The 20,398-nt window shown below is 28.5% G+C and overlaps 1 protein-coding gene across 1 annotated transcript in view; it reads left to right on the top strand.

The window, feature by feature from the left end:
• The first annotated feature begins 2,790 nt into the window (after positions 1 to 2,790).
• LOC148279624 (uncharacterized) overlaps positions 2,791 to 20,398 on the top strand; it is a 199,718-nt gene continuing 182,110 nt past the window's right edge. The window contains exon 1 of the mRNA XM_088229673.1: positions 2,791 to 3,152. The gene's annotated coding sequence lies outside the window, so the exon portion shown is untranslated. The remainder of the gene's footprint in view (positions 3,153 to 20,398) is intronic.

The raw sequence follows: 20,398 nt of genomic DNA, 5'->3' as shown, positions 1-20,398 counted from the left end.
TTTAAAAAAATTTATAAGTATTTCAACAGAGATCGAAAACATTTTGTCAAGGGAATACGGGAGTCTAGGCATTTACGGTGCTTATGATTTATGACTCGTCGCGCGTCGGCTGAGTGATCAATTTTCATCATTTTTTTTCTTTATTATACACGGCTTACTGCCTTTTACAGAATACAAGAATTAACCAAATAAAATATACCTCCATACATTTATTCAATATAATCTGCTTTCTTAAAATTACGAAATTCAGTAGTAGATCAGGACTCTCTTCTTAAATCAATAAATTAAAATAAAATACAAACGAAACAAAAAATATGAATATAGGAAAAAAATATTAGAAGTAAATGAAAATCGAATGAAGTTAGTGAAATTAAATATTTGGACTGTAAATTTACATTTCATCAAAATACTAAGATGGTGAAAAAGATTGCATTTTTTTTCAATTTTGGGAAGAATTTGAAGATTTGTTGATAAGGATTCATGCAAAATTATTTACAACACAATTATTGAACCACACATTAACTACTGTAGCAGCATATTATTTTATCAAACCCAGAAAATTGAAACAAACTAACCATATTACAAAACAAAGCTTTAAAAATCATTTGTAAAAAAACCGATACACAAGTGTAAATTTGATGTTAAATGAATTAATAGTACTAACATATAAGCAAATAATATTTTACCATACGATCATGTTTGTGTATTATATTATTAATTTTTAAAAAAAACACAGAATTTTAGAAAATAAATCATCAAAACTAACATGAACAAAATCACAATATAAGAGAAATAGTAAAAATCAGACTCCCATTTAGAAAATAGGCAAAGTTACAAAATAAATTTTTATATAAAGCTGTTAAAAAATATTATGAAATGGGAAAAAAATATTAATGAAGAAAAAAAAAACAAAATTCAAGCTGAAGATTAGAAATATGTGTTAAATATCCCGTAAATGAAATATATCGCACGTTTAGAACGAAAACGACTTAACTCTGAAAAACCGTAAAATGAGTTTAGATCATAAAACGACTTCAGTGAATATAATCCATCTTTCTGCATTAAAAAATGCAACATATTTATTTATTTGACACTTTATCTACATATACAATATATATACATATAAGGGTGGGCATATTGCCCTAATGCAATTTATTCCTACCTACCTAAACTGTTCAGTTTGAGAAAATTATAAATACATGGACATATTGAATCTTACAATTTTATACAAAAATTAAAAACAAAGATTAACAAAATAAAAATATATTAAAAAAAATTTAACACTATACTATGAAGAGAGGAGAGGAGATGGGAAGGAAAGAAGAAGGATAAAGGAACAATTTAAATATTTAGATAAAGACATACGGGTGGGAATAGGACAAAACTGTTACATCAGTCTCTTTGTTACTCGGAGAATTTAGGTTCCGTGTCAGTACGGAAGCGATGCTATTAGTGTTGTGTTTATATTGCTGTGTGAAGGACGCAACGCAGCAAACATATAGTGTCGGAAAGCCGGTTGAATCGATTTAATTTCGATACACTTTAATATATTTTTTAAATATTAAAACAATATATTTAGCTGAGTGATTGTTTCGTTCTGACTTATCGATAATCTTAGTGACTCATTTAAGTTTATGTCATTTCGTGAATAAATAAAAAATTTGTTTGGTGACCTGGTTTGACCTAATAAAAATTATCTCATTATCTTATTTATCAAAGTGCATTTGTTTGTTTGTTTTTTTCAATCTAATAATGACTCATTAAATAAACGTCTTGTTTAAACTTATAATAATTTATTTTTATTGCGCTTTTTTTTCATAGATTTATAGCTGAATGCATTCGGTACAATTTTTAACTCAAAATTTGGTGCTTATTTCGAAAAATACAAAACAATCAACAAAAGTATACGAATATGTCACAATTTACATTCTTCTTTTGCAGTTTCCCAAAAAGTTGATTTTTTTAGTTGAGTCGTTTTCGTCCTAAAGGTCCGATTTGTACATTGTTATTATTAAAGCACACAAAAGAATATGTTTATGTGTGCCCTGCTTCGAGATTCAAAATAAAAGAATAAAAAAATAAAAAATCTAATAGGGATAATGTTTATCAATAGCCACAAGATTATCTAATGATTCAGTTACTTATAAACGTTTAAAACCAAGGACAGTTTTTCTGTGATTAAATTGTTTTAGCATGTTAATACTACCCAGCCATATTCAAGTATTTTCTCGAGGAGATTTTATATTTATACCAATTACCACACAACCTCATTTTTATTTTCTACTGGTAATTTTGTTTCTGTCGGATTTACATTCTAAAGGGTTGGTAAAACCTAACTCATTTGAAGCTATTGTACTATCCTACCATGTTTTCGTTTGAAATATAAGATCAGTATCGATATTTTAAATTTTACATAAATATCATAATATTGTTATAAAAGCATTTTAGTTTTTTGGCCATTTGTTTATATAACTTTAGGAGTTCCCATGATATAATATTTTATAATTTACCATTAAAGTGTCATTATTAGTAAGTTATTGCGTGTAGGTCTCATCGGAAACCGAACCCAGGGCCTCATGAATGGTAATGCGGTAACCAAACGAGGCGAGAAAAACAACACTCATTTATTCTTATTATAGACTATTATATTCAGAAACTATCAATTAAATGTTCAGTAAATGAATTTTAATAGCCGATAAGACACAATAAATCAATAGTTGTCTATAATTTCTTGGACAACTTTCTTTGGCACCTGAAGTAGTGATCATTTCGCGGGAAATGTCCAATCCCGCCATTGTCGGCAGTAGCGCGGAAACTTATTTCTTATAAACATTTATTCCAATGTTACCAGTCGCCCGATAAAGACGCTCGCTCGTCTCTGGTCGCTGCGTTCACCGTTGGTTGGCGGGAAAATTATAATCGTCTGTCAACTGTTTCAAACGCGTTCGATTTGACAGATACATTTTCACGCGGGAGTGTGTTTCTGTGTACCTACCATAAACTTCACAATAAAGATTTTCACATGCTTCGCGACGAACAGAAAAGTGCTTAATTACTTTTGATATTTTATGTAATATTATTATATTAGTTTTCTATTGTGAAATTGAAAAGTTCGTTTGCAGTCTTCACCAAGAAGATCATCAATCACCCTGGTAAGTTAAACTTACTTGTAATATTAATTTCATTATTTCTGTTTGTTTTTATCCTAGTAAACTAATTACTTAAGTAGCCTATATAGTACTTTTCACCATCTTATATAAACTACATTAATAATTATCAATATCAAAAAGATTTAAGAAATATTTTTTAATTGCGACACTTCTGGATTTTTTAATTAAGTTTTTCGTGTCTTAGCTCATCAGGGAGTTTATTATATTCGGAATGGCCAATATTTTCCAAGGACCTACTGCCAAACTTTGTTGAGCGAAACTTAGACACATGAAGATTTCTTGAATAACGCGTATTGTAATTATGAATACTATGACTAAATGTGTGTTTTAAATTTGAGTGAGCAGAAAAGTTGATGATATTTAAAATAGTATTGGTTATGTCATGCAGTGGCATTACCTTGAAAAGAAGTATCTTTGTTTGTTTATATATACGCCCAATAAGCATTTTAAAGGACATATTTTTACATAGAAAATTATTTTTAAGAAAAATAGAACATTTTTATGCGTTCCTAAAAACACGTGCCCTTTCCTACAAAATATTATATTAATTTACATTATAAATATTCTGTGAGCGAATATTAAAAATTATTAGTTTTTTAATTTTGTTAATCGGAGACATGCAATTGATTAAATTTTTTCACTTTGTTCTAATAAACAAATAATTAACGCCGGCGAAGCTCAAATTCATGTTTTATATTTAAGACATTGCTTTACATATATTGATTTTGATAAAAAGGTTGGTTAAATGATATTTTTCAAAATATTAGTTTAAGGATACATTTACGATTATTGTTTTTGATTATCATTTCAATTCATATGTATTGGTGTTACCCACCCCCGAAGTAGTTGGAAAACAACACATTTTTACAGGGGAACATTTATCAACTAACAATCTTTCGCAATAATAAACGTACAATCGAAAATTCACTCGCTATGCCATTTAGTTAGAAATGTTTTCTGAAATAACAAAGGTATAGTGATCATTGTGCCACTATTATTTCTTGAGTTTGAATAATAATTTTAAAAATGTTTTCTTCGAATACCGCATAAATATTTTGTGGGGATAGGAAATATATTCAGGAACATTTTTGCATACTTAACTCAAAATGGCAATTCTGGACTTTTGCCAATATTATTGCTCAGGTGCGAATATAATATTATTCAATGTCAAAATCGGACCAAATATACAAGCGAAGTCTCATTTATTAATAAATAAGTACACATACCCAATTAAATATATTTTTGGTGATATTTATTTATATAAATAGTCTTTATGAAATGGTGGCTTTGCAAAACAATAGATATATTTTTAATTCAAATCCTAAATACCCAGTGAGTTTTTAAAATTGTTTAATAAAACATAATTATCATCATCATTATCATTTTTTTCCGCACCTTATGGTGCACAGGGCACTGCATTGGTATACAAATCGCAGCGTATCTTGATAATTTTTATTACATGAAGCTAAAATGATCAGTCTTACACTCCAGGTACCAGTCCAGGGACTATGAAATATTCTAGTGTGGAAACACCCCTTTAAATAAATACTTCATATCAACCATGTTGGGAATTGAACCCGAGACCTCATGCATGGTAGGTAATAAAACATAATAATGTAACGTCGTATTACACTCCCAGTAGTAAAAAAAATATTTGGAACGGTACATAATATCAGTTAAACACAATCTAATAATGTAAGAGAACATATTTATAACACCAAAACTCATTATTTATTAAAAAAAAACCTTATTAAAAACTGTCACTTGCAAAAAGTTTGTTTTTTTTAAGTGGTAAACTTAATTTAATAATAAAATATTATTTAAGTTAAATTAAAAATTCCAGGTATTTAGCGTTATGAAAATGCTGTTGATTTTTTACTGGTAATCTGAAAGCTACGATTTCGACGACTCTTTAAAATTAAAACCATACGAATCATAGCATAAAAATACTTATATGAAGAAAAAAAATAATAAAGAAGAAAGTAAATAATCCCATATATCATAATATATTGAAAATCTTTTTTGCTCTTACTTAATTAAAAAAATATGCGTATTACAAATATACCCTTTTCTAATATTTCAATAGGCGTTTGTGTTTTGTGTGTTTGAACAAATTACTTGTTTACTGACGATCAACTCAAGACCAGTTTTACATAGTAAAATATTTACAGCTACGCAATCATGTATTCGGAATGATTCGGAGCATTTTTAATATTTTAATTTTTGGGTATTCTATAAGAGTCTACAATGAATTGAAATTGAAAACCGTTAAACACCATAGATCCAATTCACGATTTGCAAACTGCAAAAAATTAAAGCAATTACGAATTATATCATCTTGATGCTAACTTCGTATTTCTACCGGAAACTAATTTAAAATTACCGAATTGTTAACCATAACGCGTAACCTTATTCGTGGATTGTTTAAAATTGAGTAATAACAATGAATTATGGAAATTTATTACGAATGCAGAAGCCATCAGACATAAAATACCACAATTTATCGCTAAAATGCTATTAACAATTCGACTAACGGCCGAAGTAGAAAAACATTCCCTATCTTTTACCTTTCTCTAAGCACCTAATGGGCAATGCATTAGAACACCGATAGTGGCGTATTGTGGTCATTTGCTAGATCTCATTAGTCAAAAGAGCCAAAGATCAGCAGTTTAACAATTAAGATTTCCTCTGAGAGCCAAACCCTTTATTGTTTTAAACTATTTCATCTGTAGTAGCAAGGTACCTCAATAATAAAGTACGGACCTTACTTATTAGATTTCCTTAAACCAGGTTTACACTAAGAAATAACTATACCCGATTTAACTATTAATAACCGATATAAAAAAAAGCTTACTTATAAAAATATTTATTACCTGTAATAATAATTCACAGGTTATTTGATGCTTCATTTTTTTAAACAGTCAACACTGATATGTGCGCGTGCGCAGTAACTTTTATAACAAACAAACAAACGTCAAAGTCAAATCGAGACCAGAGATAATGTAGAACTATTACTAGTATCGAGACTACTGTCAGTGTAATGGAGAGCTCAGAGAAAACCGTTAGAAAAAGAAATCAAAATTGGGAAGAAGAGGAGAAGGTTAAAACGAGTTCTTAAGTTCATTCGAGTTTCTTTTTTTTATCACAATTATATACTTATATATTTTATCACACAATACAACATTTCAGATATTAATAAAACAAATTATTAAAAATCACTTGAAGAAGGTCGCAGGACTCTAAAATTGTTTAAAATCGAAAAAAAACTGATAAACCATCCATTTTGATAACCGAAAAATATGACCTTTGAAAAATATGTGCTGATTGCAGCGTTATACCACATAATGTGCAAGTATAAGTTTCTATGGTCGCTATCCCATATTTAAACAGAGTTTAACTCTATGCGAGGTTTATAAGTAATACTTTTTGCTGTACCATCAATATTCTACTACTATTCTCAAGCTTAACTTTATACCCGATTTATAAATAAGGCCCTACGTGTATAATCAGCAGAAAATATGTGTATTTGCTCTTCATTTCAACTAGAAATTCTGCCGAACTTCGTTGAGCGAAACTTAGGCACATAAAGATTCCCTGAGCAACGCGTATTGTAATTGTGAATATCATGACCAAATGTGTATTTTAAATTTGTGTGAGCAGAAATGTTTATGATATTCAAAATAGTATTGGTTTTGTCATGCAGTGGCATCACCTTGAAAATAAGTATTTTTGTCTGTCAGTAGATATCCTTGACATGGGAATCCAATTTCAGTCCAAGAATGTTTCTCACAGTTCTGTTCTCTGTTTTGACTTCGAAATATTTAAAAGAAAACATTTTGCCCCATCTGCATCATTGAAACAATATCATCGAGTTTAATATGATGTTCTTCCATCTATTTAATGACAGCAATTCCGACATTCTCACCGCGTGTTGGAACTTTCAGTGGCAATAATCATTGAAGTTCTTCTTTAGAACAGGTAGACGAAACAAATGTAATGAAGGTGAAACTTGCGCTGTGTGAGCTGCGGTCAAGTGGCTAAAGAGCCGCATGTGGCTCGCGAGCCGCAGTTTGCAGACCCCTGTGCTAGAGGAAGGCAAGATCAACAGTCTAACGCTTTAGCTGGCTGGCCAGTAAGATAATATTTGCATCTTTAAAAGTAAATATTTCATGTCAACCTTGTCAGAAATCTAATTAAAGATTTCATTTAATTTTGATAGTGAACATTTTCGGTGGACGTTAATTGTAATTTATTTTTAAAATGAAAGACGAATGATACTAAAATCCACAAGCTTGTAATAACCAGTGACCGGTTTCCTCACTTTCGCGACATCTTTGAGACTGGTAAATGTATTTATACAAAAACATTAAGGCTAGAGAATTCAAAATAAAATGATAGTAATTGAATTGATTTATTTTTGCCTAAAAAACCTTCAGACGTAAAAACTGTAAAAACGTCCTGTTAAGTGTAAAAAAATCTCTAGACAAAAATAATTAAATTTATTTACTATTATGTCATTTAGAATTATCTGAGTAACAAGTTAATATTTACATAAAAAATAAACGAATCTATTAAACAATAACCGTATTATAATAAGTGTTCCATCATTCAGCGATACTACCCCTACAGATAAAATAAAAGTTGAATTTAAATTGTGATAAACACAAATGAATAATATCCAAATTCAGTTATCCTAAAATTTAACGTTTCAAAAATAATTCTTAAGATGTTCTTTCAAACATGCTATTGAAATTAAAATAACATTTTTAAATAAATAATTGCAGCTATTGCGTTTGATAGATAAGAGTACGTTTTAAAACTTTTTCCGTTTTGTTTCAACTTTGATGTATGGAAAACATGACGCGTTCGAAAAATAACTTATCTTTAGACAGTTTTTTTAAAACACTTATGCCTTTTAAAACTCACATTATAAAAATAAATAGACGAATATTGTATTGAATTTATTTTTAGTATTATCTTGATAATTCGCTTTTAACAGATAAACTCTTAACATTTCTTATAAGAAAAATATTTCCGTTCTTACTTTTATTTTATTTCATTTAACCATTTTAACGAATAATTGTTTACACAATATTGATTTTAGTCTTCCTCACGAGGAAAACCTGGTCTAAGAAGGGCTGGACAATGTTCAAAATGTTATTTACATATTACAAATGTCATTAAAATATTTTTCAAATATGAAATTCCTAGCTAGTCAAGATCTGAAATAAAGAACCTCTGTACATTGTAAAAACAGAGGAATAAATAAATTAACCAAATAAACAAATAGATAGATAATTATATTTCCATTAAAGTTGTTTAAATACATATTTTTATCCAATAATAATGAATTAATCAAATTTAGATATCTCTTACTTTGTAAGCATTTTAAAATACTCGCTTTTTTCTCATACAAATTCACACATTTCTATTCTAAACTTATGTTAATAAGTTGCACAACACACGTTATAGTTTTTAAAGCTTTTTAATATAGTATTGTATGTATTTTCACGAGATTTATGGCAGTAGATTAGATGAGTTTTTTTACTAAGTTACTCAGTATGTGATACATTATTGCGTGTCAACATTGAGGGGGCCCCAGGTAACATAGTTCTCAGCAACGTTTGATTACACTTAATCGGTTTTATAGTCACATTCAATTGATGTAAGAAACTCAACTGTTTAGAAGAACACAAGAAGCAAGATTGAAATTACGCATTTGTGTAATTGTTCTTCAATTGTAACGTACATAACATCAAAACCAAAACATCATCAAAACCAAAAATAATAAAATATTAATCGACAAAAATGAAGATTTATCAGATCTGTTAAAGACATTTTAAATTTATCTCCTGCTTGACTTTTAACTTTTAACTTTTTATTTGATTTTTAATTTTATCTTTCAATTTTATTTTTTTAATTTTAATTCGCAATTTTACCTTTTAATTTAAACTTTTAACTTAATTTTAATTTAAACTTTTCATTTTAATTTTAACTTTTACTTTTGATTTTAATTTTAACTTTTGATTTTAACTCTTAATTTATACATCTACTATCTGCATCTAATAATTTATTGTTGGTTGCGATTTTTTACAAATAAATTTAAATGTTCATGGAAGCAGAGAGATAGGGAGGAAAGTAGAGTAGCTATACAATGTCTTCTCCTTTGTCATATTTTTATTTTTAGTTTTTTAGAATTCAATTATTTTTCCCCTCTCTTCCTGCATTCATAATAAATTAGTGTGAAATCTGTAATTGGTCTTACTTTTTTTAATTGTTCTTTTGTACCTTGTTTTATATAAAGACTGTATGATTTCATTAATAAATAAATAAAATCAAAAAAATTAACAAAGCCTAAAAAACACAAAAATATCACGAAAACTAAAAAATAACCAAACTTACGTTCTTTCCTTAATGTAACAAGAAGTTACAGCGCCGCGCCGCATAGTGTTTCGTTTCATACAAAACGCAAAAAATTCTAAAAGGTCTCAAAACCCACTTAATCGATGTATTTCATTCTGCCATGATGAAAAACCTTATGTTGAATTCGTTTTTTTAACCATGTGATAGTTAACTAAAACGAACATATTAAGTTCTCAAGAAATTGAAATCTACATAAAAGTATGTGTTTAAAGCGTGACGTATTTGATTTTTTTCCTGAAATTTATTCATAACATTTTTATACACTGCCTCGCACTTATCTTGCTTTGATAAACTCTTTCATGTTAAAATCGTGTACGTAGGGTCTGAAAAATTAAAAATAAACGTCATGAAAGAAATTGAACATAAGTTGCCGTATATTACACATAATTAAAAAAAAAACAATTTTCGGACTTTTAAAGAAAAATTCTTGAGAAGTTAAAAAACAAAAAAATACGGACCACAAAATAACCAAATTTTTTTTTTTTACAAGAAAATCTACCTTTTTTTAAAATAAAATATGAAAAAAAACTAAAGTACATACCCTTTAAAGTAATCTCCATTTTTTCTGAACAAAAATATACACTTTAAACTCAAAATGCTACCTTGACCGTAGCGCGACAATGAGCGAATGAATGAGCAACTAAGTAATCATAATCTAATGTAGAAAGAATGCACAAAGAAATTGGCTTGCTCACAGTAAAGCAACAAATTAAATATAATGTGGCAATTTTTATACATAAAATAATTAAGGGGATGAATAAAATAAAAGCATTAATAAAATTTAACCAACAATGTCATACATATGTAACAAGGGGTAAAAAAAAGATAAGATTACCAATGAGGAAAAAAACAGAATCTCAAAACTAATTGTGCAAGGGATTGAGCTGTACAATGAGTTACCTGAAGAAATATAGTAAATAGAAAAAATTGAAATATTTAAAATTAATTTGAAAAAATATGTTATTGATAAATTTTTTTAAAAAAATTGTAATATTATTAAAAGTTTATATTAGTTCTTAAGATGTTATAAACTAACTTAATAAAGCATAAATAAATAATTAAATATACGTACTTTAGGATGCAATAATTAGTAAACGCATACATTAGTCAGAGCGTTGAGCATGTATTTGTTAAGATAATTGTCCTGGATGACGCCATTGTTCAAAAGATCTGTAGTGAATTTATAACGTCTAGCTGGTATGAAGCGAAGCAGTATGCTCCGTCTCCAGAGGAATTTTTTAGCACAGTCTTTTGATAGTTAAATTAACGTTTATTTAATTTTGAAATTTTCTTATCCCCGTTACAAGTGAAAACTGGTTGTACTTCTAAAATATCAACTAAAACTAAAAGTAAATCGAATTAAATAATCGAAATAGGGAAAATGTGGCAATCATTAGTAGCTCTCATTTTGACACTAGCGCCGTGGTCTAGCTTCTTATAAAACGTGTTCTACTCTACCTCTTATCTTACGCGATGTTCATTTTGTGTCGAGGAATTCAGCTCATGTCCGATATTCAATTGTTTCGATTTAGCGTACACTCGTTACTGGTGTTCAAACGGTCCGATGTAAATAGGTAATTATAGATATACTAACACGTAATTAATAGATTTATTTTCAATAACCTCATGACTTTGCACCTTAATGCCGCCATTTTTTCACTAATTGGTTTCTTGTAATGAAGCGTATGGTTGCGTATTATAAAAATAATTGGATTATGATTTGATGGGCGTTTGATTAAAATATAATAAAAGGAAAACACTCTATCCGTATTTAAAAATATATATAATAATATTTTGCGGAATATTTTAAACGCATTTTTGGGAAATATTTTAATTATTTTCTGTCTGCAAAAAGCTAGATACATATATTGATGTTTTTTCATCAATTTCAGTACCGCACGGAAACTTTCTATCAGAAAAAAAGTATCAGATATTTATTTATAGTCCCTTTCACATACTCAATTAAAGGGGGACGTAGCTTGTTTGCAGATAACTTGCGTGATTAATGTATAAACATGTTTTTAAATATAATTAAAAACAGAAAGACAATTTAATAACGAATTAGGTATCAGCATACAAGTACTAAGTAAATATAAATTTATAAATATTATAAACATTGTTATCCATGTATAATGTATATACGAGTATATTGCATACTATATAGTATGCATGTGGATAGAGAAAATACTTTTTTATATCATGTAAATTATTTCAATGACTAAAAATTGTGCCTGTTTTATTTTTCTTACTGTTATTAGTATTGAAATTTATGTTAAATTTTAAAATTATTAATGGTTCGTATTCTAATAATTTATATTTATGCTTAAATTTCTATTATTTTTTTTTTTTACATTTTTTGTTTACATTTGGAGCGTTTTTAAATACTTACATAAAATAATACTTTATTTATTAAAATTTAAAAAATCCCACAAAGGCATGACCTTTGCATTTTAATTAGTACGTTTTCTAATTTATATTTATTTTGAATTTTTTTCATGTTATTATTATTGATTTGAATTGTTTAAGTATCATGTAATGAAAAAAAAACATTTAAAAAAAGAAGGTCCCGACTAGCTACAAAATTCCTGTGTTAAGGCAGGAAGTGTTCCTTTTTCCATGTGTACCATATGTATACGTGAAACAAAAAACTTATGTACATTTTAAAACTGTCAAATAAATAAAATGAATAAATATATGACTTCCCTTTTGTCCAGGCGGATAGAAAATACTGTTATGTGTGTGAAATGGAACCAGAACCCTGTACAATTTTTTCGACTCGATGGCTACTCTCAGGTAAAAATCCTGAAAGAGAAAATTGAGTGGCGATAAATCTACCTTGTAGTGTGCAGTCACTGGCGTCTTCGCCTACCATTCCTGAGGTTCTCGGTTCGATTTCTGGCCGTGTGGATGTGAGATGTTGATTTTAAAGGTTCTTTAAAGTGAAATATTTCATTGTTCCTAGACTGGCACCTGAAGCGTAAGACTGATGATTCATATAACAGATGATTAAAATCCGCTGCATTTAGTTTAATAATACAGTGCCATATGCGCAACTGGGTGCGGAAACTGGGAATGATGATGATAAAAATAGTTTGTAGTATTGATGTTGTCTTCATTATAATCCTTATATTTATATAGAGTATATCGAGTCATAATCGGCAGAACAACGTAAGCGACATTTTTGGCGAATAGCGTTTTTTAAGGAAAATTGTTTTTAATTGCCCCCTGCACAAGTGTTAAAAACATCAATGCTCTATAAAATTCACCTGCTACATTTAAGGATATTTATTTTTATTTATTTCATTTAATAAAAGAAAACAATAGCCATTTTAACAAAAAAATACAGTATTTACATATAAACCAAAATTATAGGTCAATTATTTTGTATGTTATTTTATTGAATAAACGGAACTTAGTGTATTTTACATATTAATTACAAATACTGTTAAATATACATAGATGCAAGTATAATTATAAGTAATACAGAGCATTTAAAACAATTTTATTAATTTACAAATTAAGGAAGCCTAAAAAAGATAAACTATGTAAAAAAAAATATTACATGTCATAGAATTATCAATAAGAAATGATAATTTGATATTTGAAATACTTTGAACCAGTTAAAAAAAACTAAGAAAACAATTTTGAAGAACACTAAACGATAAAAAAAAAATAAATATACGTATTATTTTTTAAAACTAATACTTAGGTAAATAGTATATATTTATATGTAAAAATATAAAAAGATGTAAAAAACATGATAAAAAGAAACGAAAAAAGAAAAAAAAAACCACTAATAAAGATGTTTGAACAATAGTGACATATAGTTATCTAGAACCCATGGAATACATGGAATACATGGTGTAAAGTCAATAAATTAGAACTTAATATTAAAAAATGCAAAATAATGTCATTTTATAGAACAAAACAACCAATTTCCTTCGAGTACCTATTAGAAAACTCCAAAATTGATGTAGTCAAGTCCATCAGAGATTTAGGAGTTGTTTTGGACTATAAACTGACATACAACGAGCATATAGATAATACAGTAAATAAATCACTGAAATTACTTGGCTTCATTAACAGAACATCCTCTGATTTTACTAATGTCCGTACAATCAAAACTCTTTATTGCTCAACTGTTCGCCCTATTCTTGAATATGCCTCAGTGGTCTGGTCTCCATTCTATGTCAATCGCATAAATCACATTGAATCAGTCCAACATCGCTTGCTTCGAAAAATAGCATGGATGCTTGGACTAGAGAGAGATAATTATTCTTATGCTGAAATAGAGTCAATGTTAAATATTTCTAGTCTACAAAAACGTAGAACTAATATTGACTCCATATATATGTTCGGCATACTAAATGGTATAATCGATGTTCCATCATTACTGGGACAAGTAAAATTCAATATTCCGACTCGTAGATTGAGAAACAATGAAGTACTGTTCATCGATCAGCATAGAACAAACTATGGCCTAAATTCTCCAATGACCCGCCTTTGTCGTATTGTTAACTCAAGACAGGATCTGGACTTTTTTGGTTTAAGTTTACAACGATTTAAACGAGCACTAAATAAATAGTCCAGATCTTGTCTCGATGTCCCTTATGTTTGTCAATGCTTCTTTCTTTTTTCTTTAAATGTTTTAAACTACTCTTTTATTGTAATATTTAAACCTTATAAATTGTAGACATGGACAATGTCCGTTAATAAATAAATAAATAAATACAGGAGAAGAGCCGTTCTATATGTACTCAACTTTACAGCAATGAGTCACCAACGTGTCGGTCTCGGTACTCATTGCCTAGAGTGTGAAGCCTATTGATGACTGCATTTTTACCATGTGATGTCGAAGTATTGTTGCCACAGTATTGGTAGGTTTGCCGTTTGTAGTTTATAGCATAGTTTTCTATATATTACTTCGCATCATTCCACTCTTAAAAAAAAACGTAACCGATGACAATGTAGGCGGTTGCGCTTCGCACCACTGTCAGAGTTATAGGTAAAACAGCGTTACCGCCACTATCTTAAAAGCGGAAGGTATTTCAACAATTTGGCTGTCATTTCAGTATTAGCAGTAATCAACCATTACATGTCCCATTTACCGAATTATTAAAAAAAATACACGTGGAACAAAAATAAAAAAAACCTTCATTTGTCGCTTACGTGGTTCTGCCGATTCTGGCTCGATATCTTTATGAGCAAACTAAATAACGATAATTCATAATTTTAAAATATGTTATTATTTTATTATAACTGAAACATAACATTCAACAATGTTTTGAGTATGTCCAAATGCTTGTAGGCTGGCTGGATTTAAATTAGTTCCAACAGAGAGGGAAAACATTTTTGAGAAAACATCTCACCCACATGATAAAGGTTTCAGCTCTTTTACTTCACAAAAGTCTACAGATGGAAGATTTGAGGAAATGTGGATGTTCGAACATAGGCAGAATGGTGAATGTTACACGGTGTGTGAAGTGGCCACTTAAACCAGCTAATGATAGGTCATGCGCCCCGCAAATGCCTAGACTTCCGTATTCCATTTTCGAAAATGTTTTCCCTCTCTGTTGCAACAAATTGAAATAGAAACATAAAATACTCAATTATTAAATTAATTATTGTACGATATAAATGTAATATTACTGTTTTATTTTTATTGGGTAAATTAATTATTGAATTGAATTATGAAATTATTAAGAAATTAACTAAATATTTTAGATTTATGATCTTAATTTTGCTACACCATGTCTATTAAATAACTTATCCGTATATTTTACTACGTAATTGTTCTGGAAATCTGTAGATAAAGTCAGGACACAGCAAAATATACAGACGCAATTAGCGGGAAGGATTAATTACCTTGGCCCAACCACTCATTTAAAGCTAACTCAAAGAAACTTTACCTTCCTGGCTCCGAAGTTTTTTAATCAACTTCCGGCAGCCATAAAAAACTCCACAAGTTCTAATGTATTTTTAAAAAAAAGGTTTGCAATTGGTTGCTGCACATCGATAGGGACGAGGTTGTCAATTTTTTTAAAGATCGAGATTAGCAAAAATTTACAAATCTGCTTTCCTTCCATACTTTTACTTGCTTTTTATATATATTGATAATTTTTATGTTTTTTTTCACTATGTATTTTTGTATAATTTAATTTACGTACTATTATTTGGCATATAATTTATTGCTCCTATTTATTATATTTCTTACTATAGTATTGAGTGAGTTTCTAGAAAACATATCTCAATTATCATTTCAATTATGCTTTTATATTTGTATTCTTTTTCTATTGATTTAAATGATACTCTAATTTAGTTTTTTTTAATACTACTATATTTTACTATTATTTTGTTGATTTTAATGATACCACTATTTTGAATATTTGATTAAGTGTGATTCTTAATTTGTATAATTTATATTTTAAAAATTATTTCTGTTTATCTTTTTTGCATTGTCTTCTTTGGAATTTGATTATTTATTACATTTACCTTTTTTCTAGATTGTTATTCTATGTCATTATAATTTGATCTAATTAATTTTACTATGTATTTTTATTGTTATTTATTGTGGCTTGACACGGGCATAGCCTAAAAAGCCTTAATAAGTTCATAAATATTTAAACTAGTGTAATTTTAAATGAATAAATAAATGAATAAATGAATGAATAAATAAATGAATAAATGAATGAATAAAATTTGTATATTGATGTGTCATTATTTAAATATATGTATCTTTGTATCAATTTGTAAATGTGAGTCCTGACATAATAAAGAACTAATAGGGAAATATCACATACTACGAATACCGATAAAAATTAATGAAATGGATTTAGAATAAATAATTGTACTTTCAAAATCAATATGGATATTGTGAATGAAATACAATGTAAAAAATAAGTTCAATAAAAATACGTTCGTAGAAAAACGCGACGTGTTTGGCCTTTATTTTTGTGACGCCAAGATTCGAGATATTGTTCTACATAAATTTCAACGGCCACAAACAAATCAACATGACATCGTGACGTATTAGGGGCGTGGCCAATAGAATCACCGTTTTCGCGGACTTTAAAATTTCAAATTTAAAAGCATTTTTTATGCTACTAAGCTATTGCTACTAAGCAAAAAAAAAAAAATTACTTGACAGTATTTCATATACCATTTTAACTTTAAAAATGTTTTTTAAAAAGTGGTATTTGGTATTTGGTGGTGGTATTTAAAATGATGAAATTGTGTATTTAAATAAAACCTACTGATTTATAAATATAATGTAAATCAGTTATAATTATTTATATCCTTCGGAGCCTGTTTACAACTACCTACCATAAAATTGCTGAAAAATTTGGATTTCGAAAATTGTTAAAAGTATGTAACAATACAAGTATTTCGTAATATGCGATTTTGTTGCGAAATATATTTTTTCATCGGAGAAAGTTTCTCGTGTAGTAAATTGGATGTCACATAAACTTGACAATTTGAATTTGAGTTTCCATTTCAACACGCTAAAAAGCTGTAAATAGCGCCACGCTCGACTCTGTATAAAATTAATGCAAAATAATTTGTAATAATAAAAATGAATAAAAAGACACCGATAAAAATCCTGCTTAAACGATTTAACAAGATTTATAAAAAAACATAAATAATAAAATAAAAGAAATATTATAATCTACATTTTTGTTCAATTGTAGGGGGTAAGGCATCTTTGACATCGTTTTTATCAAAGTAAGCTTTTTCACATTTTAACAACGTGGGTGTTGGGTGTTGGTAGACGTCTGTCCGATTTATGTATTTTAAAACACCACACCAAGTAATAAGAGCCTATGAAATACTGTCGAGTAAAAAATATATTTTTTTACTACTTGTTAGTAGCATAAAAATATTTATAATTCTGAATTCTCGCGAAAACGGTAATTGCATTGGCGGTGCCCTTAATGCCTCACGATTCATGTTAATTTTGAACTTTTTTCCTAATTGATTTTCTTTAACAAAAATAATTTGAAATCGAATAAAGTTTATTAAAAGCCTTTTTAGTTGATTTTGTAATTTAAAAAAAATCTAGTAGAAGGTTAATAATAAGTTTTAGGGATCTATAAGATTCAATTTTGTATTCATACGTTTGTATGTGCATCTATACCTAATTTGTGGTTTTAGAAAATCGAGCAATCGAATTTGATACCTGTCGAATTCATGTTTAAATTTATAATAATACGTTGTACGTAAAATAATTATACTATACTAAACATGGGGTCAATATGGGCGGTACCTACTGTCTAGCGGCAATCTTTGCAAGATGTCGTTTTTTTAAATCAATTATTCTTTTTTTGCAACGTATTTAAGAGGTTAGTTTGAAAATATTTATTTATTTATTTATTATGTTCATTAACGCCCAAAAGGCATTTACAAAAAATAAAAATGAAATACATGCTAACATACTAAATAATAAACAGAATATACAGAAAAAAAAGTGAAATTAGTTAAAAAGGATATGATAAAAAGTTTTACAAAGAAAAAAAAAAAAAAAACAATAATTACAAAGGTATGCAAGAAAAAACAGCATATAAACAAAAAATGCAAAGATATAAGCTTATGAAATAAATTCTGCAAAGCAAACAATAAATAAAGTGTTACGGTAAGCAAGAAAGACATTTTTAAGTTAAATTAATAAACAAGCAAGCATATATTATCACGAGAAAATAAGAAATAAAAATAAATGAAATGCGTATTTGCCAATACTAAAATGCAATTTGATATAATAGTAAAAAATAAAAAACAATTATAAGGTAATAAAAATAAACAAGTAAGTATTTTTTTTAATTTATGGAATTGCATTGTCAATAATAGTTTGACGAGCAGCTACAAATAAACTTGATATTGTGGACTTATAAGATGGTAAAGAATGTCTGCAGCCGTTCCATAAGTGTTACCTAACCTATGCAGTCTCGGTATGAATGAATTGTTTTGTTGGTTGGAAGAAGTACTGGAGCAATGAAACAATAAAGTACTCCTAGTGTTGACAGCAGGTACTCTAAAATTAATCAATTCAAGTATTTTTGGTGCGTCAAAAAGAGAGTTTACAATTTTATACAGTACAATGCAGCAAAACTGTTCATAAATTCGTACTTGAATTATAGGTACGTACAAGTAATACATAAATTGCTATTTTTTCTGTGGTTCTCTGAACATAATCTCTCTGCTTCAGCTGTCGACATCAGAAGATTATTACCAATAATCTATCAAATGAACTCAAACAGCTATTATTATGAACTTCACCATAAATGTAGCTTTATTTTATATTGTTTTAATACAACACTTGTGCTTAACTTCATTAAAAATACCATAATGTCATTCAGTAGATATTATTTGCATTATGACTGAAATGTCAACACTAAGCTCTGTGCCGATTCATTCTAGAAATAAATAATGCTGAAAAGGGATACGTCGAGCGCCACATGTTCTGTCATATATCAAGTGTAGTGGTCAAGAAGCTTGACTCACGCACGGAAGGTTCCGGGTTCGATTCCCGGTGAGAACACAAAAATTAAAATGTGGTTTTTCTCAAGCCTGGGTGCTCTGTGATGTAATTCACCACTGTAATTAGGCCTCCTGGCCTGTTGTGATGCAAAAAAAAAAATGTAAAAAAAAAAAAAAAAATGTAAAAAAAAAAAAAAATTTTAATATATTAAAGAAAATTGGTCTTGGGAAATCATGTTGTAAATACATTTTTCAAATAGGTGATCTTCAAATAATATCTTCAATCTGCAAGCTTACTTAAGGACGAAATAACAACTACTGGTTTAAGGAATTTAAATAAATTGGCTAATTTCTTCAATCACTGTAAACGGGCTGGGCGTCGGGCGAGCTTGATTGATATTTATTATTGTTAAAAATGATTAAAATTCGGTAAACTATTCATTTACTAGTTAAATGCAATTATTATGATTTTTTTAAAATTAAAAATGGTGTTTTTTAAAAACTGTTTTTTATCACGCATGAACAAGTTACCACTACTATACAAAATTATCATTTTTAGAACAGTAATAAATTATTAGGAATACTTACAAAACAGAAAAAAATGTTTGAAAATGTCTACATGTCCACAGCGAGGTACAAGAATCTTAAGAAAAAAAAACAAAAGAATTCGATTAAATAACTTTTAAAAATGAACAAAATAAAAGCAAAAGTTAGGTTTATCCGAAGTTTCTTTATTTATATATATATATATATATATATATATACATAAGACGAAAGGAAAATCCTGTTCATAAGAAAACTTTAATTTATTCATTATCTAACTGCTCATATGAAAATATGTAAAAAAATTAAAGTTTTTTATTTTGATTAGTATCAACACCTACGTTTTTCTGAAGACCTCAAATATTTTTTTTACTGACCATCGTGAAGACACTTAAAAAGCTCTCCTCTTAAGGGACAATTTATTCCTAAATCAGTTTGTCATTTTTTGCACTATCAAATTTAACACATTAAGATCCTGTTTTATACATGTATACATATACAGCTTGCCCACCACATGCCGCACACCGCATCTAAGGACATAAGTCGCCTTGGCGGTGCCCACATACACGGAAAAGTTGCTCGTTGCCAAACGAGAAAAGCTGCCCGAAGGAACTCTCTGTAATTTAGTAGCCTTAGTATATTTGTGCTGAAAGAAGGTAATCCAGAAGTACATAATATGCACTTTATTAGATTGAGAAAAGAGGGAAATGAATTTTTCACTGAGTGGGATTAAATTGATTGAAAATAATCGATTCGCCGAAATGATTACACACCTTTTTAAAAGCCTCGAA

This window comes from Micrasema longulum, unplaced genomic scaffold, assembly GCF_059751315.1.
Source record: "Micrasema longulum isolate JH-2025_06_02 unplaced genomic scaffold, ASM5975131v1 h1tg000692l, whole genome shotgun sequence".
Classification (NCBI taxonomy): domain Eukaryota; kingdom Metazoa; phylum Arthropoda; class Insecta; order Trichoptera; family Brachycentridae; genus Micrasema; species Micrasema longulum.
The sequence above is the reverse complement of the archived record's forward strand: the minus strand, read 5'-3'. Positions and strand labels throughout refer to the sequence as shown.